Source organism: Gossypium hirsutum, chromosome A07 (genome assembly GCF_007990345.1).
Source record: "Gossypium hirsutum isolate 1008001.06 chromosome A07, Gossypium_hirsutum_v2.1, whole genome shotgun sequence".
Classification (NCBI taxonomy): domain Eukaryota; kingdom Viridiplantae; phylum Streptophyta; class Magnoliopsida; order Malvales; family Malvaceae; genus Gossypium; species Gossypium hirsutum.
This window is the reverse complement of record NC_053430.1, coordinates 11,618,503-11,634,774: the sequence shown is the minus strand read 5'-3', so window position 1 is coordinate 11,634,774 and position 16,272 is coordinate 11,618,503. Positions and strand designations below refer to the sequence as shown.

The window sequence follows — 16,272 nt, the reverse complement described above, 5'->3', positions numbered from 1 at the left end:
ATTTTTCTAAATTTTATATAAAACTACTAATAAATAAAATCTCTATAATAATTTAATTCAGATTAGGTTGATGAATTACACCAACCTTAATATCAAGAATAGCCAAAACACATTGATTGCCAATCGAAAGCAGTAATGAATCGAGTCAAATGGCGCTCTCAAGTAGTTCCGTCAAAATAGCCAAAACACATTGATTGCCGATGAAAGCAGTAACGAATCGAGTCAAATGACGTTCTCAAATAATTCCGTCACATTTGGTGGTTGAAAACACAGATTATGTTGCCTATGAGTGCTTCAAAGTCATCACAAGTTCACATCTCTATAATAATTTAATTCAGATTAGGTTGATGAATTACACCAACCTTAATATCAAGAATAGCCAAAACACATTGATTGCCAATCGAAAGCAGTAATGAATCGAGTCAAATGGCGCTCTCAAGTAGTTCCGTCAAAATAGCCAAAACACATTGATTGCCGATGAAAGCAGTAACGAATCGAGTCAAATGACGTTCTCAAATAATTCCGTCACATTTGGTGGTTGAAAACACAGATTATGTTGCCTATGAGTGCTTCAAAGTCATCACAAGTTCACAACTATGTCTGTCGGCATTATTTCGACCACATATCTGGTTAAGTACTGAAATTTGCCAAGTCAGGTGTAGCCGACTTTTCAGTAAACAATTTCTAGTGAAAGTAATGTTTCTTTGGATTTTTTTTTTAAGTGTGGTTAATATATTCTAGGTTTCTTTACTTTCAAAAATTTCTTCTCCAACTTTTAGATATAAAAAATAAAAATTTAATTATTAATACGATTAAAACTCTTATATTAAATTTATGGGTTTTTTTTTCTCAATCATAAAATTTTATTAAGAGTAATACGAGACTAAGATTCAAAAAGCCATACAATCAACAACAAAATACGCAGATAACATACAGTAAAAAACACTTAGAAAAAAAATGAGAACATAAAAACTCTCTCGTAATAAAAGAATATTTTAATTGAGTTAATGTTCAGTTGATTTATGTCACCAACTTAATCAAAAGCTTAATTTTAGGTATAGATAAATATTTCTTTAAGCTATTAGTAATTTCCAACTAATAGAATTACACGAAAATTTATTAATTAAGTTTAAACTCAATTAGCATTATTACTTTTGTAACAATTAAAAAGACGTGAGTTTAAAGACGTTTAAACGTGTATTTTCCTCCGATTTAAAGCTGAGGAAAGATTTAAAGTAAAAATAGATTTTATATATATATATAAATAAATTACACTAAAATTCTAATTAATTATTATAAAATAGAATTTGAGTTAATCTTTTGAATCCGTTTATGTTACCCATCAACCATGTCAGAAATCAATTTCTAAATTATCAAAAGCAGTTTATTTTTATAAATTAATAAATACTAATATAAATATATTTTTATACTTTTGATAATATATTATTTGAATTTTGAATAAATAGAATACATGATATTTCAAGTAAAGCACCACTCGATTATATGATAACATTTTTATACTGATTGTTTGTCCTTTAGCAATTGAAGATCTTGTGGCGATTCTTTGAAAAGATAGTTACAGAGATTTTCGCTACTTCAAAATGCTTAGTTTAGAAATTGTAACATCACATTAGAGAAAATTATTAGTTTGTTTTTTTCTAATTCATTATCAATACTTGGCTATTTTATTAAATTGACTCAAAAAATTTTAATATATACAAAAATGACTCAGGTTAAAAAACAATTACTAAAATGACCTGAAATAAACAGTAGAATGAGGTTTTGGCCTGTCAATGGCCACCACCAACTTATATTTTAGACCCATGATTGCCTGATAATTGTGTCAGGCTTTAAAAAATTATTTTTTTTGATTTTGGCCTATCAATGGCCATCATCAGGGTATTTTTTTTAAAATCGTATCATATTGTTTATACAAAAATATCAGTATTTAAAAAAAAAATTTGGTGCTGGCCTATCAATGGCCGGCACCAGAGTACGAGTTTCTAAAAAAAAAATTTTTTTGGTGCTGGCCTGTCAATGGCCGGCACCAAGTACAAAAAAAAAATTTGGTGCTGGCCTGTCAATGGCTGGCACCAAATACAAAAAAAAAATCAAATTTTTTTGATGCTGCCTTGTCAATGACCGGCACCAGAGTACGAGTTTAAAAAAAAAGTTTTTGGTGCTGGCTTATCAATGGCCGGCACCAAGTACAAAAAAAATTAAATTTTTTTGGTGCTGGCCTGTCAATGGCCATCACACAACCGGCTCATCATCACACAACCGGGATCCGGATCCGTTGTGAAAAATTCCTCCATCGTTCGAGGATATTTTTGGTGACGACGTCGAGCCTCAACATTCGACACGATCCGGATCGTCCTCATACCACCCGGAGATGCATCCCGAAGCACGTACACCCACCACTGAAGATATTTTTCCATCGACACTTCTTGTCACGCAATACCCATTTACTCCCGACTATGGTGTATATAATTTTTTTTTTGAAATTCGTACTCTGGTGCCGGCCACTGACAGGGCAACATCAAAAAATTTTAATTTTTTTTTTGTACTTGGTGCCGGCTATTGACAGGCCAGCACAAATTTTTTTTAAAAAACTCGTACTAAGGTGCCGGCCATTGACAGGCCAACACCAATTTTTTTTTTAAAATACTGGTATTTTTGTATACCAGTATGATATGATTTTAAAAAAAAATACCCTAGTGATGGCCATTAACAGGCCAAAACCAAAAAAAAATAATTTTTTAAAGCCTGACACAATTATCAGACAATCATGGGTCCAAAATACGAGTTGGTGGTGACCATTGACAGGCCAAAACCCTATTCTACTGTTCATTTCAGATCATTTTGGTGATTGTTTTTGAACTTAGATCATTTTTATATATATTAAAATTTTTTTGGGTCAATTTAATAAAATAGCCTTAATACTTAGAATATCTATGGTTAGGGTTGATTGGTTGGTTTCATGATAAAAGGTGGTTGACATTATTTTTTTGAATATATCATGTATTTTTATTTAAATTGATTTTTTTAAGTTCCTAACTAATTTTTAACAATATAATTTTTAAAATTAAAATCTAAATCCTTTCACTAAAAATTTAAAGTGTCACTATTTCACGTAAGTGTGAGGTTGACATAATATCGAATGAAAAACTAGATAAGTTAAACATTTTTGGACTCCATATTAAATGTTGAAATATAGTTGAAAATACAGTAATCTTGACGTGTTGGAATTGTATTAATAACTAAATGATTAATATTTAAAACTGAAGAAATTCATATAAAAAACTAATAAAATTCAAGGGTTTTTTCTTTTTTTAGGTTTAATTGTCAATTTCATCTGTATATTGAGAGGTTAGTTTATTTTCGTTGATGCAAGGTTAAGATGATGGAGACTAAAGATGGTTCACCTAATCGGGGAATAGTCGTAGGTGGTGGAGTATGATGGATGTCTTGAGAGAGAAAAGGGTTGTATACGGAATGGGGAAAATGACTAGGAGATGGAGAAGGGATTGGGAGAGGGTATGAGTGATGTCTTGGGCCCTAAGCCATCGAGATGACCCAGTAAAACATTCAGTTTCCGAAAAAAGTTAGAAAGTTCATTTCATAAAAAATTCAGATTATATAATTCTTAATTTTAATTCAAACAACTTTAGTAACTTGAGCATAAAATAGGATTAATTTGTAAAAAATTCAAAATTTACAAAGAGATATAAATACCAACTAGAAAAGTATCGATACTTATTAAAATATCAATACAGTTTTGGCATTCTACCAATTTTGAAATTTGTAAAACGTGATAAATCGATATAAGTATTAATACTAATTTGGCATTATGTTTGTTATTAAACCCATTTATTTGGTCAAGTATCAATACCAAATGCCAAAGTATCGACACTTTTCACTAGAATTGATGAAAATCACTTTTTAGAAAACAATTTCGATTCAATTTCAAAAACACTTATTAATTTAACTCGTTTTAGGAAAAAAATCAGTTTAATTAAGTTATCTTGTTCTTTTAATTTTAGTTCCAAATTTGTTAGGAAAAATATATTCAAACCATTTTAAATTGATTTAACAATGTTCGAGGTTGATATTAAAACGTGTAATTGTAACCTCTCCAACCCGGTCTAAACATTAGGCTCAAATTTAGAATATTACATTTGCCACCGAAATAACCCAGTAAGCTATCAGAGTTTAGAAAACAAAAACATTTGTTTATCTTAGAAGAAAACTTAGCCTATTTTTAGAAAAATTCATGAGCTAATAAAAATCGATTAAATTTAACAATTTTCTTGTAACGGTGATTACCCTTGAAAACTTTGTTAATTTCTAATTTATTTATTACTCAAATTTTAATTATAACCAAGCAGCGGAGAAGTGATATTCAATTTAGTTTTAGTTAAGTTAAATCAGAATTATTTTATGCATAACCAAATCTTATTCCATGATCAATATCCTAAATTCAAATTAAAAATCATGCATGCTAAATAAACCCTAAACATAAGTCTCATGCCACAGTTTAAATAAAGCAATACAGTTATAAAGTAATAGTAATTATAAAAATAAGCCTAATAATACTTTTATGTCAATAAAATGATTCTGAGCCCTCCGTATGCCGTGTCCGCATCCTAACCTGATGGGTTATCTGTAAAGATATAAAATAAGGGGGAGTTCAATCACAAGAAAATTAGTGCAAACGATAGACAAAACATATAGAATCACGATTCATAAAGTAACTCTTAACAAAAATTTCAAAATTCATAGTTTTGTATATGCATGCTTCTGAATGCAATGTAGTTTCATTTTAACAGAAAATATCCCACCCCACTACTACAGACCATAATAAGAGTTTCCCAAAACTTTTCTATTCCTACACACTGTGTTGTGGATGAACACCAGAGTTGCAGGTTATTACGCTGCCAGAAGGTTGTGAATGCACAACGTTTTTTGTAGATAAAAGTTGCCAGAATATTTTTGGATGAACCACCAAAGTTGTAGGTTATTACGCTGCCAGAAGGTTGTGAATGCACAACGTATTTGCAGATAAGAGCTACCAGAAAATTTGTGGATGAACCACCTGTCACATCCTGAAAACCAGGTTAAAAGAAATTAGGTTAGTGGAATCAAGAGTGGTCATGCCCTGTTTTGAATTAAGGTTATGAAAATTATGTCAAGTAATTTGTTCTGGTTCAGTGGTTAAGAGATGTGAGTAGTGTGTGTGTGGTTCTGGGTTTGAATCCTTCCACTAAATTTTTTTTATTTTTGCTAAATCCTTATATTTGATTTATAAACTATTTTCGCTCAATTGATGTTAAGAATAGCTTGTTGGTTCAGTGGTAAAACTTCAGCTTACATTTTAGTCTTGTGTTCGAATCCCTACATATGCAGAGTGAAAATTATTTTTTTTTATTTTAAACTCTGGGGAAAAAAATCTGATGTGGAGAGTTAATAAGAGTTAGTGGGGGTATTTTAAAAAAAAAGGTGATGAGGGATTTTTCTAATTTTTCTCTATCAACGGACCATCTCTCACTCTCCACTCTTCCATTTTGCATTTTCACGTTAGAGAACTGTTCACCGTTTTCTTTTCTTTTCTTTTGTTTTCTTCAATTTTTTCTATTATTCCTTTGCAGCCTTTAATCTTTCTTTTTGATCGTTTATACATGTTTTTCGCCATTATTCTATTGTTTTTCATGCCTAGTTTTTGGATTTTGTTCTTTGGTGAGCGATCTGGGGTTCTGAAATTGTGGTAAGTGACGTGTAAGTATAGTGTTCTTTGCCATTGTTGTTATTAGTGAAAAAAAAGATGCTCTTTTGGTAAGGTTTTATTTGATGAATTCTTGTTGGTTAGATTCGCTTTGATAACTTCTTTTGGGGGTTTCTGTTAGGGGAGGATTGTGATCGACATAAATCTCTTCTGAAAAATTGAGTACCTTAGTAATTGTTTTCTAGGTAAACGCTGATATTTCTAGTATTTTTAGTCGAATGAATGTTTTGAGTTCGTTGAAATTGTATTACATTACTTGATATTTTGGCGTTAATTCGTTCTTTTGGTGTTGTAATAGGAGTTGGCAATGTTGCTTTTGAGCTGGCACCAAAAAACAATTAGGTCTGTGTTTCTAGCTTGAAACCCCCGCGAATAAATCTGGAAAATCAGGACAAAACCCAAGAAATTCGAAACTATTTTTTTTCACACGGCTGTGTGAGGGCACACGGCCGTGTGTGATTATGTGGATAAATCAATTTGGCTGTATGGGGCACATGGACATATGAGATTACATGGGCAAATCAGGTAGGCCGTGTGGGGCACATGGGCATGTGTGATTACACGGGTAAATCAAATAGGTCGTGTGAGACATACGGGCTGGTTATCTAGTCCGTGTAAAACCGCACAGGTAGGTGATACATTTTTCTAGAATTTTCATTTAGGGCCTAGTTAATTTGTAATTCGTAATCAAACCCTCTATGGGGCCTATTTTGCTTAACAAGACCTGAAATGAGGTATATGTGTTGTTATGTTCAGTATGTGAGTTAAATATATAATATGTGTCGATAATTTTTGAAAGCATGATTATTTTTGTAAAGCACGTGTGACATCCATAGTCTATCATCTTTTTGATTGATATCTGATTCAACTATATGATATGTACGCTTGCCATTATGATTTTGCATGAGCATTGGAATGGGTTTTAATGACGGAGGAAGTGTTTTCAGGCAGTATTACTACAATTTTGGTGGTTAAACCGCAATATATGTTTGGCAACTTAGCTACACCATTATGAGTGGCATGCCACTACGACCTGGTTTGATTGGATGGATGGACTCTTGTAGTCCTATTTGGTGGATTGGTTTGACGGAGTTGGTGTGTAGTGGATGGGGGTAAGATTTCTTCTGATTTGAAATGACATTTTGATCTGATATATGTTTCTAGAAATATGACATTCTTATCTAATATATGTTTATGGTAATATGACATTCTGATATGGTCTTTGTATATGTGCATGTTATAAGTAAAAGTTTTGTTTGTGGGCCGAGTAATACATTGGGCTTCTAGCTCACTTGTTTGTCTAATACATTTCAGGCGATCTTCAGACTTATGACAGGACAGAGTGCGGGAGCTCGGATTGGTTTTTCACATAAGATGGTTCGAATTATTTTAATTAAGATTTTACGACTTTTGAATTTTTGTACTAAGTTTTTGGATTTGGTTTTGTTTTTGAGTTTTTGATCTATTCGTCGGTTTTTGGGTGATATTAAACGTAAAACTGCAAAATCATATGAATTTGTCAAATTGGAATTTAGTTTTCAAAACTTAAAAAATTTGAAAATATCCACCGCAAAATTAAGTATCAAACTAAACACTTTTCTGTAAAATGAGTAAGTACTATGCATGATTTTTTCTAAATAACAATGTAAGAGTTTTGCCAAAAATTAATATTTTCGAATCACGTGATTACAAAAGTTAGAGTGTAATTTTTGAAAGTTTCTACTTTTTTTTATAAGCAAATGTTTAAGAGATTGTGCTATGAAATACATTTTTCAAACTTGAGAATTTTCTGAAACTCGCATGAGCTTAGCTAAATTAAGATTTCAGATCACACGATTTCTAAGCTAGATTTTAAAAGTCTTTCAAACGAGTTGATGTAACTTCTCCAGATTCGACCATAACGCCTAGGTCAGGTTTGGAGAGTTACACCATCAGAGTTGCAGATTATTGACGTTCCTCCTTTCAAAATGTCCCACCCCATGCTATGCAGTATGACATGCTAGTAACAGCTCAATACAAAAATAATATACATGCTTACATGTATTGATGGTCACTAAACTAACAATAAATACGACTAAGACAAGCGCACCTATTGAACAATAGTATAGTTATGGTAAGTAGGGAATATAGTATCCACGAGGACTAAAAGTATTAGTAATTATTGTTTTTCTATAATTTAGCTGACAAATTAGAGTGATTAATTTTAATCTAAAATTACTAAACTAATCTAATTAAGAACGCAACAAAGAATGAAATAGGAAAATAATCGAATATAACCAATAAGATAAATAATACCCAGGAAAGAATCTATTTAGACTTCACCTATTATTATGAATCTGAATTAAACGATTTATTCACTTGTGTCTTAACCCGTAGAAATCCCTAAATTATGTTAATATCTCTTTCGAGAGTAAAAACAATTGACTCTAGGTTGATTAATTGAAGTATCTTTCTAATTTAAACCCCTATTATCGCATTAACTTGATCTACGGATTCCCCTATTAGATTTGACTCTAATCCGGTTGATTTATGTCATCTTATTTCTAGGATTGCATGCAACCCCATTCAATTATGCTAGATCAACTCCTAAATAGGGACTTTTGCTCCATTGAAATAAGCACATTAAATATGAATTAATATCCTAGAAATATTAAAACAAGAAATAAGCATACATAATTGAGAAGAAGAATCAAGTATTTATCATGTAAATCAGAAATCAAATAATAAGATTCATCATAGGTTTCATCCTCCCTAGGTATCTAGGGAATTTAGTTCATAATCCTGAATAGAAACATCTCAAAGTTAGGATGACCACAAGACATAAAGAAACTCAATAAAACTTCGTAGGAAATTAGATAGAGATCTTCGATCTTAAGGGAGATCTGCTTCTAAGTTGATTCTGATGGCGTTCTTTAAGTGTTTTCTTCGATCTTTTCTCATTGCCCCTTCTCTATTCTTCAAATCGGTATTTATAGTCTTTAGAATGCTCAAAAAGCCTAAAAATTGGGTTTTTCCACTTATTTGGGAAGTAGAGTGCGAAATCGACATAGGCTAGCACATGGGCGTATGGCCAGCTCGTGTGGCTCACATAGGTGTGTGACCAGCCTGTGTGGAAATGCCAAGGCCGTGTGGATCTTGAAAATAGCTCTCTTTGTTCAATTTTGGCTCTGTTTTCACTCCTTTCATTCCCAAATGCTCTCCTGAGTATAGAAACATGAATTTAAAGGATTAAGAGCATCAAATTCACTAATTTTCATAATTCATAATCCAAAAACGCATTAAGAAAGAGATTAAAATATGTTACTTTTACAGTTGATCAAAAATCCCTACATTTAAGTGTTTGCTTGTCATCAAGAAAAATCCTCAACTCCCCTGAAAATTAATATTTCTCAACTTGTAATTCCCATTAATAACGTCTCAAAATAATTCACAAATAGTCATGCATTGACAATTCAACCAAAAGAGCACTAAAATCTCAAACAATCTAAGCTAACATTTTTAAATAAGAAAACTAGGTGTCTCCCATTATTTAAGTAGTTACCTTTAATTCAATATTTGCAAGAATTGACATCCTTACTAAAGATTCACTCAAATCACTCAAAGTGTTTAAGGTTCACGGTTCACGATTCACGAATAAGCACTCAATAGTCAAACAAGAAAAGTCATTAGCATAGGCTTGTATGAAAATCAAATCTCCACCATTATAAAATAAGATGATACACAAATTAAAAGGTATTTAAGAGGTTGTAATGGGGCTTAGGTTATAGGTGTGGAGAAAAGCCGAAAAATATAGTTAAAATTGAGATTGAATTGATAAATTACCAAACTAGAAAAATCAAAAATGCTGAATTAAAAACAAGTGCATAAATCAAGAACTATTCAAGAATAAGAAACAAGCTTCTTCTCAAAATATGAACTCAACTGTTCAAGCTCAATCATAGAACTAAAATAATAATCAATATATATATATGTATATATATTTTTTGATTTTTTTTAACAATAAGAAATAATTCAGCAACTTAAACAAAAGAGCACAGTTAGGAAACTAACCAAATCAAATCTCGACAAAAAAGGAGTCAATAAAACGGGAAAAATTCTCAACAAAAAAAATGAGTTATGGGTTAACATTAATGGGTAAATCAAGAAACGGTGTGTTAAGCTCAACAGGGTTCACTAAGGGTTAATTACGAAGGTAGGCTTTTTATGGGTTAAATGGGTTAAAACCTAAGTGCATTTATCATCTCAATGTATGAAATTAAATGTATGGTCTCGACATGTATAATCGAACCAAGTTCTAGAATAACAAATCAAATTTACACACTCATAACCAGTAATAAAATGAGCAAGAAAAATGTATGCTCTAAAGGCTCAAAATCTCACAAAAAATAATGGTTTTTGATGTCAAACTTCAAGGTAGTACTTCAATTTAGAGAATCAACCTAAAAATTTTAATTTCTGAAAAATATCTTATCATGCTTGATTCTCTCATGTCTTCAATTTTAAATCAACCAATATACAATTATCGATAAATTAATCTAAAACACATCAACAAAAATTCCAAATCGACAAAAATACATTCTAATGGCAGTATGAGAAAATTACTTAAATACAAAACATAATTTAGGGATTTTCTATAATTAACCTCCCCACATAATTTAGGGATTTTCTATAATTAACCTCCCCACACTTAAGATGTACATTGCCCTCAATGTACAAATAGATATAATCACAGTATAAACAAAATATCAAAAGAGAAGGAGAAAACTGAAACTGCCCTGAATATTGGATGAAATTGCCAGAATGGTGAAAAGTAGATTTGTAGACAAATCTAGATGTAGTGCATGATTTCGAGCAAACTAGTAAGAAAATAAATACAAATAGTGAAGAAGATTAAGGGGTTATAACTCGAGTAGAAACAACCATAAAAATATAGTTCAAAAGATAAAAATTAAAAAAATCCAAGAAAATAAAAATAAAACAAAACAATTAAAAATAGAAATAAACATAAACATAGAAAAAATTAAATTAAAAAAATCAAATAAAATCAATGATCCTCATCATCGTAGGCATCAGTAGGGTGAGTAGCTGGTGCTGAAGAAGAGATGTGAAGGTGCTAACAGATCTCTGTAGTGCCGCGTTCATACTATCGAACCTCTTAAAGCAGTGCTGCTCAAAGTGAGTGAACCGCTTGGAGAGATCCTCTAATGTAGCAACAGAATAAACAAGACGGTGACTCAAAGGTGGAGGATGAGATGGGCCCTCGTGATGGAAAAGGACATCATCAGTGAAGTCATCGGGTTCATTCTGAGAGTCGGAATGAAATAATTGGTACTGAGGAGGATCCATTCCACGAAGTTGCTCAATCATCCTCACGGGTCATGCTCGATATCCCTTGTGGAGACATCTGGTCGGCGAGTGTAAGCATGTAGGACTACTCCAGTGTGTCGAGGAGACTGAAGTGTTGAGCCACATAAGGGCCTAAATAGATAGGACCTTTCTTTTGCGGTCTATCTGATGGCAGAAGGCGAGGGCGATGAAGTATGCTAAATAAAAAATATGCCTTGTGGTCATGCTCCAAAAAAAATATGCATCGGTAGTACTGACGACTTCAGTGCTCTCCCTCCTACCAGACAATGTATTAGCCAAGAGAGCATGAATATGCCGTAAGGCCGGAGGAAGAGAAGTCGTCTTCGAGCAACTCGCGTCATAAGGTGTCGTACTCGCCGTAAGATCTACCCAACAACTAGATGGTGAGTAGTTGATGTGCCAATGTAGGCAGAGGAAGTTCTCGGCCTAAACTGAATGGTCACATTCGAAGTAACTGATATAAGTCCTCCTGGGGACCCACTAAAAATCAAATATAAGGGTAGCGGGCCTCAGTAGAAGCGCTCGAGGAAGAAGAAGTCACGCCGATGTCTTTTGCTTTTTCAAAGCGGGGAAGGAAACCTTAGATTTTCCACGTGTGTTCGTCATGATGTACCTAAAAATTGAGAAATAAAGCATCACCAAATATACAAATAGAGGGCCGACAAATCAAAATCCAAGTAGTTAAAGAATGAAAACCTAAAAGACAAATAATAATCATAAGAACAATAGTTACAAATAAGAATAATAAGATAATGATAATAAAGCTAAGAAAATCAAAGCAACCAAGAACAAAATAAGACTTATAATAAAAACACTACTAAAATAATAATAAAAGGAATAAGAACATGAATAAGAACAAAAATAGAGGTAAAAAACAAAATAAGCAAAACAAAAATAAAAGGGACAATATAAATTAAAGCTACTACTAATAAGAAGACAAATAGAAAGAAAACTAATAAGAAGAATAAGACTAAACTAATAGAATAAAACAAAATTAGAAGCAGGAAAATGAAAAAAAATAATGACAATAAAAATAATAAAGATACTAAAATAAAAGAAGCTAAAATAAAATAATAAACAATGAGAATAACAAGAAAATAAGTAACTAAAATAAATAAATAAAATAAAAACAAAAAAATAGGGAAAAAGGAGAAACCGACGTTGACGGTGGTGGTACGCACGGTGGTCGACGGGTGTGGATGGGTGGTCAAAGGGGGCTAGATGCGAGTTAGAGAGGGATGCGAATGGGACGGCTATGGGGGCTGGGGTGTATGTGGGGAAGAAAGAGAGAAGGGGGAGAGAGCATGTGTGGTGGTACGGACAATGGTGGGGGCGTGTGTGTGCGACGTGGAATGGGTGGAAACTTTGGTTGAAAGTAGGTCAGCGATGAGGAGAAAAGAAGGAAGAAAGAATAAGCGAGAAAGGGAGAGGGCGATAGGTGTGTAGTGGTTCGAAGGGGAAAGGAAGGGGAGGGTGGTCGTGGAGGTGATGAGGAAGAAGGTGGGACAAACAGGGACGGAATGGGAGTGACAGTGGATGAAAGGGGGTTGGGGCTGTGAGCAACAGTACTAAGGTTGGATGGTGAAGAAGAAGAAGACAAAGTAAAAGAAAATGTTTTAAGGTTTGGGGTTAAAAAGGGGACACAGTTGTGTGAGGCTTATGCTGGACCACACAGCCGTATCCCACGCCCGTGTAGTTTGTCTCTGCCTGTGTGTGATTAAATTTTTAACCCAGTCTTCACACGACCGTGGACCCGCCCGTGTGTCCAGGTCGTGTGCACTCTCCTCTACTTCTCCCATGCCCGTGTGAGGGCCCATATGCCCATGTAGCTTAGCCGTGTCTTGCACAGGGCTATGTGTCTTGCCCGTGTAACTCTCTGACTTGACTTAAAGTTAAAAAAATAGCTTTAGGTTTCACACTGCCTAGAATACCCTCGTGTGTCCAGGCTGTGTGTGCCACTCGGCTGTGTGGACTATTTTAGACCGTGTCTCTATCGAAATTTTGAAAAATAAAGCCCTAGGATGCACACGGCTATGTCGTCAGGCCGTGTAACTCACTATCAAACCCCTTATAGTACACACGGCCTGGGACACCCTTGTGTGTCCAGGCTGTGTGGGTCAAAAACATTTTTTTTTGGAAAATAAATTAATTTTAAAAATAACATGAAATAAAATTAAGAAATTTAGCAGTGTTAACACTCGGGTTGCCTCCCGATAAGAACTTATTTAAAGTCTAAGCTCAACTTACCTCGTATTCGTACGGTCATTGTGGTTTGCGGAGTCTAAAATCCTTTTTCTCGTTATCAATTTTATTATCAAAATAAGGTTTAAGTCGAGTACTATTTACCTTAAATGTGCCAAATTCAGAATGAGTTACCTCGACTATATCGTATGGCAAGACATTCAGTACCGTAAAGGGATTTGATCCGTTTGCATCAAACTTTGAAGTGGCAATTCAAGGATTCATTTTATCTAGCATTACCTTTTCCCCGACCTTAAATTGGTTCGTTCCATCCACATACTCATCATGTCGTCTCTTTGGCTCTTCATCGTGCTTTTTTGGTTTCTCCTTGACATGTGTTCGCCATTCATCTAGTTCATCGATTTGTAACATTTGTTCTTCATGAGTCATTCTGTCGTATTGACTAGAACATGGCTCCATTGCATTTTTTCGAGGGGTTTCTTGCAAAGAAGGTTAAGCCATATGGTTACTCATATTAACAGAACTTGTAAAACCATCTCGATCATTAGATGTCTTAACAGAATCACGAGCTTGGAGAGTAATAATTTCATCACCTACACGAAGTACTAACTCACCCGTACCAACATCAATTATAGTTTTAACAATTGCTAAAAGGGCCGACCTAGAATTAAATGTACATTACTATCCTCATCCATGTCTAAAACAAAAAAAATCAACTGGGAATATGAATTTATCAATTTTTACAAGAACATCTTCAATAATACCCCTAAGAAATCTAATGTTCTATCTGCTAATTGAATACTTATCCTAGTTTGTTTAGGTTTCCCAATACCTAATTACTTAAACATTTTATAAGGCATGACATTAATACTAGCCCCTAAATCAGCCAAAGCATTATTAATATTCAAACTACCAATTCAATAAGGAATAGTAAAACTCTCTAGATCTTTCAATTGGTTGGGTAGTTTATTTTATAGTATGGCTGAGCAAATTGCATTTAGCTCCACAGTCAACAAATCATCTGACTTCCTTTTGTTTGCCAAAAGCTTCTTTAAAATTTTAACGAAATTAGGCATTTGTGAAAGAGCTTTAATAAACGGTAAGTTAACATGTAATTTTTTCAAAATTTTAAGAAATTTACCAAATTATTCGTTCGTGTGGTCTCTCTTTGTTGCATCAGGATATGACACTCGAGGTTTATATTCTTTACCAAATGGTTTTTGTTCATTTTGGCTTACGTCGACCTTACCGTTACTCACCACAATTTCCTACCTCGGTTCTGGTTCAGATTTAACTGACCCTTTTTCATCTCGCACAGTAATTGCATGAAGTTTCTCCCTTCGGTTAGTTTTGGTATTGATAGGCAAACTACCTTGTGGTCATTCTGAAATTAACTTAGCAAGTTGGTTGATTTGGTTCTCAAGCCCTTGAATCAATACTTATTGATTTTTAAGTACTGCTTAAGTATTTTAAAAGCGGGTTTCTGACACCGAGATAAACTTCGTTAACATCTCTTCAAGCTTCAGTTTCTTCTATTGTTGGTAAGATTATTGTTGGAAGCCTGGAGGGGGTTGTGCTCTCTAATTTCCTTGACCACCCCAAGAGAAATTGGGATGGTTCCTCCAATTTGCATTATAGGTATTACTATAAGGGTTATTTTGAGGCATAGAATTATTACCCGCATAATTTATTTGTTTGTTCTCTATTCTAGGACCATAAGGTAGACACTCTGGATTATTCATTCCTCCTCCATTCATATCGCATTACATCACCGGATGTACCTGCATAGAAACATATAAACCATCAATGTTCTTATTTAACTATTCTACCTAATTTGATAACATGCTGACTACATCTAAATTAAAGACACCGGTTGCTTTCATTAGCTTTGTCCTCATCACTTGCCACTAATAATTATTCGGTGCCATCTCCTGTATAAACTCATAAGCTGCTCCAAGTGTTTTATTGTTCAGAGTTCCATTGGCTGCTGCATCGATCAACAACCTAGTTGAGGGATTCAAACTGTTTTAGAAGGTTTGAACATGTAGCCATAGAGGTAACCCATGGTGAGGGCACATTCTCAATAAATCCTTGCATCTCTCTCATTCATCATATAAGGTCTCTAAGTTGATCCGGACAAAGGAAGTGATATCATTCCTCAACTTGGCTGTTTTAGCCGGTGGGAAGTACTTCAGTAGGAATTTCTCAGTCATTTGATCACATGTAGTGATAGAACCTCTTGGTAAAAAATTCAACCATTGTTTAGCTTTTTTCCTCAACGAGAAAGGGAATAACCGTAGGCGAATGACGTCGTCAGAAATGTCATTTATCTTAAAGGAATCACAGACTTCCAGAAAATTAGCCAAATGAGTATTTGGATCTTCGTCTTACAAACCATCAAATTGAACAAATTGTTGAATCATCTGAATAGTGTTCGACTTCAGTTTGAAATTATTTGCAGCAATGGTGGGTCTCACAATACTTGATTTAGCCCCAGTTAGAGTAGGCTTGGCATAATCATACATAGTACAGGAAGATGATCTGGATTTATGGGATTTGCAGCAACTGTAGGAGGTAGTCGATTATTCTGATTATCACCTATCTCCCTAGTAATAATAATGCCCTTTTGGTCGTTTACTATATTCTATTGACTTTGCCTTGCTTCTCTACGGTTTCTGCGAGTTATACTTTCAATTTCACTATCAATAATGGTCCCGACGTGTTTCTTCTAGTCATAAACTAAAGGAACCTTTTAAAAGCAAATAAAAGAAAAAATTAGAATGTAAAAATCAAACTAAAAATAAAAATAAAATGCAATAAAAATAAATGGCTAAATTAACAAAAATCAAATGTTCCTAATATTTTAGTCCTTGGCAATGGCACCAAAAACTTGATGGTCACTAAACTAACTATAAATAAGA

The 16,272-nt window shown here is 33.6% G+C and overlaps 1 non-coding gene across 1 annotated transcript; it reads left to right on the top strand.

Moving 5' to 3' along the window:
- Positions 1-15,409: 15,409 nt before the first annotated feature.
- On the top strand, positions 15,410-15,516 carry LOC121204344 (small nucleolar RNA R71). Its single transcript, XR_005899271.1, has one exon. It is a non-coding gene; the product is annotated as a small nucleolar RNA R71 (small nucleolar RNA).
- Positions 15,517-16,272: the final 756 nt, after the last annotated feature.